The 6,000-nt window shown below is 59.5% G+C and overlaps 1 protein-coding gene across 6 annotated transcripts in view; it reads right to left on the bottom strand.

Moving 5' to 3' along the window:
* ADAMTS10 (ADAM metallopeptidase with thrombospondin type 1 motif 10) overlaps window positions 1-3,927 on the bottom strand; it is a 30,056-nt gene extending 26,129 nt beyond the window's left edge. For 2 of the 6 annotated variants that reach the window (XM_054461547.2, XM_054461545.2), the window contains exon 1: window positions 1,235-3,746. The gene's annotated coding sequence lies outside the window, so the exon portion shown is untranslated. Of the gene's footprint in view, window positions 1-1,234; window positions 3,751-3,815 lie in introns of those variants that run through there. The other 4 variants (XM_063658430.1, XM_054461546.2, XM_054461548.2 and 1 more) reach the window with 4 other exon arrangements.
* Between the last annotated feature and the right edge of the window lie 2,073 nt (window positions 3,928-6,000).

A 6,000-nucleotide genomic window follows, 5' to 3' on the forward strand; every position in this document is an offset into this window, starting at 1 on the left:
TGTTCTCTAGAAGGTATCAGTGGGGAGACTGGGAAGCAGAGGTTCAAAGCATAAGAAATCAATGGTGTGAAGAGACAGGAGAAGGTGCACCAGGAGGGGAAACAGCAAGGTCAAAGGCCTGGAGGTGGGGTAGATCCTGGCATGAGCCCAGACAGGGTGGGTGCAGGAGAGCAAGGGGAGGCTGGCATCAGAGGTACTTGAAGGCTGGGGTGGTCAGTGTGAATTTTCAAGCCAGATTAGAGCTAAGGCTCCCACCCATGCGTCTACTGTCCTGGGCCCTGTCTTTGGATTCTCTGAAATGGGTAGCACCATTCAAGCCAGATTTTTAAAGCTAAGGCTAGTACTCCAGTCCTCCAGACTTTCATATACCCACCCACGCACTCACTGTCTTGGGCCATCTTTGGATTCTCTGCACCGGGTAGCACTATTCACTCCCACCCTCCCAGGCCTCTCCTCCACCCTGTGTTTCCGTCCCGGTCCTCTATTCAGATTCTTTCAAGGCTCCAAGCCAGCCCACCCCGCAGGTCTCAGTCTCTCCAGCATCTGCCCCAGGCCAGCCTGCCGCAGACACCACTTTGGGCCACCACCCTGTGCCAAACCCTCTTCCCCCACCCTCCTGTCTCCACCCTCCTCCTCCTCTGTGCAAAATCCCTTAATCACAGAGTCTTGTTTTCTTTGCAGCCCAGCCAAGTCTAAGAGTCCAAGTCTGAGAGTCAATCCCCAAACAGGGCAGTTCAGCCCCAAGGGAGGGAGCCAGGTTTTTGCCAAGTTGCTGATGGACCAAGAAGCCCACATTCCCCACTTCTGCTTGGATCCCTCTAGTGATGGGGAGCTCACTCACAGATATTCTGTAACCCCCGTTGCACTCTTTAGTTGGGCTAATGTCCATTCCCTCTGTTGTTGTTCTCTCTCTCTCTTTTTTTTTGGGACGGAGTCTCACTTTGTTGCCAGGCTGGAGTGCAGTGGTGTGATCTCTGTTCACTGCAACCTCTGTCTCTCGGGTTCAAGCGATTCTCCTGCTTCAGCCTCCCGAGTAGCTGGGACTACAGGTGTGCGCCACCATGCCCAGCTAATTTTTGTATTTTTAGGAGAGACGGGGTTTCACTATGTTGGCCAGGATGGTCTTGATCTCTTGACCTCATGATCAGCCTGCCTTGGCCTCCCAAAGTGCTGGGATTACAGCCGTGAGCCACAGCACCTGGCCTCTCTCTCCTTTTTATTTTATTTTTTTTACCTTGTGGGGGCTTCAGTTGGTGGAGTGGTGTTGGGCCCCTGTACGGATCCTTCCCTCGCCTGCTCCCTGCACCCGGGCCTCTCTGGGCCTTGGTTTCTTCTTCTTTGGAGCCTGGGCAGGGAGGGGTCAAAGAGGAGGAGCCGGGCTGGTCTTCAGCACTGAGCTGGGTCTGTAGTTGAGGGATCGCTGAGGAAATTCTGACCCTCTCTCTGCCCCTGGAGAACTTCCTCTTAGACTTTTTCTTTCTTCTGCTCCTAATGAACCCCCTCCAATAAAAACCCACCTCCTCTCCCTCTCCCTCTCTTCTTGCTTCTTCTCCCCTGTTCCTTCTTTGGAAGTGTCAACCAACTCCCAGATCAAGGCCCTTCCTGGTTGGGCACCTCTGACCCCCGCTTCTGCCCTGAGCCATCCCTGAAAGCTAGCAACATTCTCATTGCAAGTGGAGCAGGGACCTCACCCCTTTCTCCCATTGGCTCCCTCCCTCCTCTCCTGTTCTTTCACTGCCAGTCCTGGTGCCCCGTCCTCCTCCTTCAGGGGCTCTCTCTGGTCTTGTCTAGGGTGTCTTTGGGTCTGTCCTGTTCCCCCAAAGACCCTCAGTCCTCATCACTGTCCTCTGAAGTGAGGCGCCCCTCCCAAAACCCTCACACCCCCTTCCGTGCTTTGGGCTCAGTTGGGGTGTGAGGGACAAGGCTTGGGACATTGTGGAAGGACCCAGCATAGGGGGTGAGGACGGGGAAGGGGACTCACCTGTGCACAGTGTATGGGGTGGGGGGAGGAGGGGGGTCTGCAGAAGGCTCACAGGTGTCTGAGCTGGGGCCCAGCCCACAGGGTGGTGTCGAGGTGTGACACAGCCCAGGGCACCGGGTGGTGGGGGGACATGAACAAGGCAGTGGGTCTGGGGCAGAAGATGAAGCTTGAGAGAGGCTCAGGGACAGAGACGGTGGTGGCCAACAGGATGTCAGTGAGGGATCTGCACTGTGGTGCGTGTGTGTGACTGCATGTACATTATGGCATGTATGTGAGTGTGTGGCCATGTGTGTGACTGTGAGCATGTGACTGCATGTGCATTATGGCTTGTGAGTGTGTATGACCCTGTGTGTGTGTGTGTGACTGCATGTGCATTACAGCATGTGTGTGTGACCGTGTGTGTGTGTGTGTGTGTGTGTGTGTGTGTACCCAGGCCTGGCCATTCCTCCAGCCCCTCCTCCCCGAAGGCAGGAGGGAGGTGGCCAGCGTGGGGGAGGGTGCCAGGCCTGGAGGAGGAAATGCCTCCGGGAAATGGAAATGGCTTAGAAACAGAGGCTCTGTCCCATCCCATCCCATCCCGGGGATCCTGAAGGGACCCTAAGCTCCACACCCAGACCTCTCCGGCCAGGCCGCGGGGACAGGGCCGACGGACGGTCCCCCGTGGAGGCCAAGGCCGCGTTGCCCCAGGCAGAGGCCCCAGCCTGCCGGCCTCCTCCCGGCTGCACATCTGGCCGGGCCGGCAGGAGGCAGCCCCTGCCGGAGAGCAGACAAAGGCCCAGCCGGGGCCTGCGGGAGGAGGGGGCCGGCGCCCGGACTTGTCCCCCACAACCGGCCGCTAATTAAAGGCCCTGAGCCCGACCGCTGGAGACACCCTGAGACAGACGGCTGTGGCCTCAGTGACCAACTCAGGGGAAGTGGGCGGCGCCACTCCCACACCCAGACACACAAACACACACTGGCAGCGACACACACACCCCGCGCAACCAGAGACCGGCGCTCGAGCACTGTACACCCACAAAAGACGCCAGGACGCCTCCACCGCAGACACACACGCCGACAGGCTCAGTGCACACTCACACACCCAGAGACAAACACATGGAGACACACAACCACACACTCCCGGACATGTGTAAACACACACTCATTTACACGCGCACACACGGGACAAGACAGAGAAACACGCGGACACACAAATACACGCACCCGGGGCCTACACACACAGAAACACACACTCACATACGTACACAGACAACCCAAGGAGACAGACACACAGGCCTACACGCTGACACATACACACTCATTTGCATGCTCACACCAAACCACAGAAAAACTCACAAGTCCCACAGACCTAGACACCCCCCCACACCAGACACACACACAGGCATTTACACACTCATCACACTCAGAGACAAACGTACACATGCTTGGGGACACACACACAAACCCAGACACACACACATTCACCTCCAGATCTGCGCGCACATAGCAAACCCCTATGCGCACACACTGTCCAAACACACAGACACACAAGAGACTCATCCCCAGGCACTGACACACACATGTAATGCACAACCACTCTGCCCCTACGTGGACGGACACACACACACACACACACACACACACACACACACACACACAGCGCAAACAAACCCACGGCTACCCCGGGAGCGATCAGTGGCGCGCGCACTTGGGGACCTCAGGCACCGATCGGAGTCGCACAGCGGGACGCCCTCCCCCATCCAGGGCACCACAGCCCCACGCCCTCACAGCTCGATGCGGACACACAAAGTCCCACTGAGTCACGCACCCCCGGGCCCCCCGCCCGCGCCGCTACCTGCGCCGCGCCCGGGGCCTCCGCGCCGTCGCCGCCGCTGTCTCGCCGCCCCGCGCGCGCAGGAAGGGAGGGAGCGAGCGAGCGCGGCGGCGTGGCCGGGGGAGGGGGCGCGGGGAAGGCACTTCCTGAGCCGCCTGCCAGGGTTATAAAAAAACCCCCAAACCGCGCGCGGCCAGAAACCCCGCCCGCCCGCCCGCCGCCGCCCGGCCTGGGCCGCAGGCTGGACCCCAGCCAGGGACCCGGGAACTCGGGCCGCCCCGCCCGGGACCAGCGCCCCCGCCGGGGGGGAGGGGGCTGGGGAACCGCGGGGGGCGGGGAGGGGACGAAGCGGGAGAAATCGAGTGGCGGCGGGGAGAATGGGGAGGGGAGAAAGAATCAGGTGGGGGATGGGAATGGAGGCAAAATTGGGTGGGTGGGGGTTCGGGGAAAGGGGGGAAGAGGAGAAGGGAGAGGTTGGGGGAGGGGGAAGTTTGAATGGGAAGGGGTAGGGGGAGATGGAGGCCTGGAGGAAGGGGCTGAGTGAGGTGGGGGGAGGTGGGGGCCTGGAGGAGGGGCTGAGTGGGGTGGGGGGAAGTGGGGGCCTGGAGGAGGGGCTGAGTGGGGTGGGGAGAGGTGGGGGCCTGGAGGAAGGGTCTGAGTGGGGTGGGGGGAGGTGGGGCCCTGGAGGAGGGGCTGAGTGGGGTGGGGGGAGGAGGGGCCCTGGAGGAGGGGCTGAGTGGGGTGGGGGGAAGTGGGGGCCTGGAGGAAGGGGCTGAGTTGGGTTGGGGGCCACGGGAAGGAGTAGAGGGGGGTAAGGAATGGGGCGGGAGGGGGGATGTGAGCATGAGATGCTGGGGTTGGGGGGGAGAGCCCACTTCCTCGCCAGCCTCTGCGGCATCAACAACAGCTGTTATTTATTGAGGGCTGGGCCTGGCTCAAACAAGCATTTATTGGGCGCCTCCCGTGTGCCAGGCACGGTGCCCGGGGCGGGAAATAAGTCCCAGCTCGGCCCCGCCCTCTCCGAGCTCTCAGGGGGATTTGATCGGTCCTGGGCCTGGCCTTGGTCTCTGTGCCTTAACTCCTTCGCCGTGATGTAGGCCCAGCTGGTCCCATTTCACAGATGAGGTCACAGAGATGGGGAGAGTGAAAATTCTGTTGGAACCGGAGCCCTCTTGGTCTTGGTCACTCTGGGTCTTGCTCCATAAAATGAATGAATGCGTGAATGAGGAGGACCTGGATGGTTGGGGCAGGGCTGGGATTTGAACCCCGGGCGCCTGGTACAGTGCCTGGTTCCAGGGAAGGGCGGTGACCCCCAGGCCTCACAATTGCAGGCATTTCCCAGGAACGCCCCCCCCAGGGAGCTGGGCAGAGCCTTGGCCTTGGCTTTTTCTGAGTCTGGGTTTACTCATCCACACAGTGGGGGTAATAACAGCCTTCCCAGGGCTGGAGTAGGGGGTGGAGGAGGGGTTTCATTCTGCAGCAAAGATTTGTTGTTACGTGCTGGGTTCCAGGGACACAGCTGAGACCAGGAGGGCAGCTTCCCAACTCGGAATTTTTCCTTTTGAACTTGGAATGACATGTCATTACTCACGCATACAGCAGGCGCTGCATAAATACCAGACTCCTGGAGTTCCCACCACACTACCTTACCCCAACCTCCTGGGACTCCAGGCTAGACCAGAGGTGCAGCCCCCACCCTCCTGTTTGCTCCCCACACTCCCTCCTTCCCACCAGGGCCTCTTGGGCCCCCATTTGAGGAACGAGTTTAAGTCAGCCATTTCTGGCCTCTGTTAGCTGTTCTTCTACTACCTATGGGGCCCTCTTTCTCCATCAAAGAGGTGGTGGCTTCCTTTCTTTGCTGTAGATACTAAAGGCTCCCACTGTTAGCCTAGTGACTGGTCCAGCCACCTGTCCCTACTTTTTTTTTTTTGAGATGGAGTCTTGCTGTGTTGCCCAGGCTGGAGTGCGGTGGCGTGAACCCAGCTCACCGCAACCTCCGCCTCCCGGGTTCAAGCAATTCTCCAGCCCCAGCCTCCCGAGTAGCTGGGATTACAGGCACCTGCCACCATGCTCGGCTAATTGTATTTTTAGTAGCGATGGGGTTTTACCATATTGGCCAGGCCAGTCTTGAACTCCTGACCTCAAGTGATCCGACCACCTTGACCTCCCAAAATGCTTGGACTACAGGCGTGAGCCATTGCGCCCA

The sequence above is a fragment of the Pongo pygmaeus genome, chromosome 20, assembly GCF_028885625.2.
Source record: "Pongo pygmaeus isolate AG05252 chromosome 20, NHGRI_mPonPyg2-v2.0_pri, whole genome shotgun sequence".
Classification (NCBI taxonomy): Eukaryota; Metazoa; Chordata; class Mammalia; order Primates; family Hominidae; genus Pongo; species Pongo pygmaeus.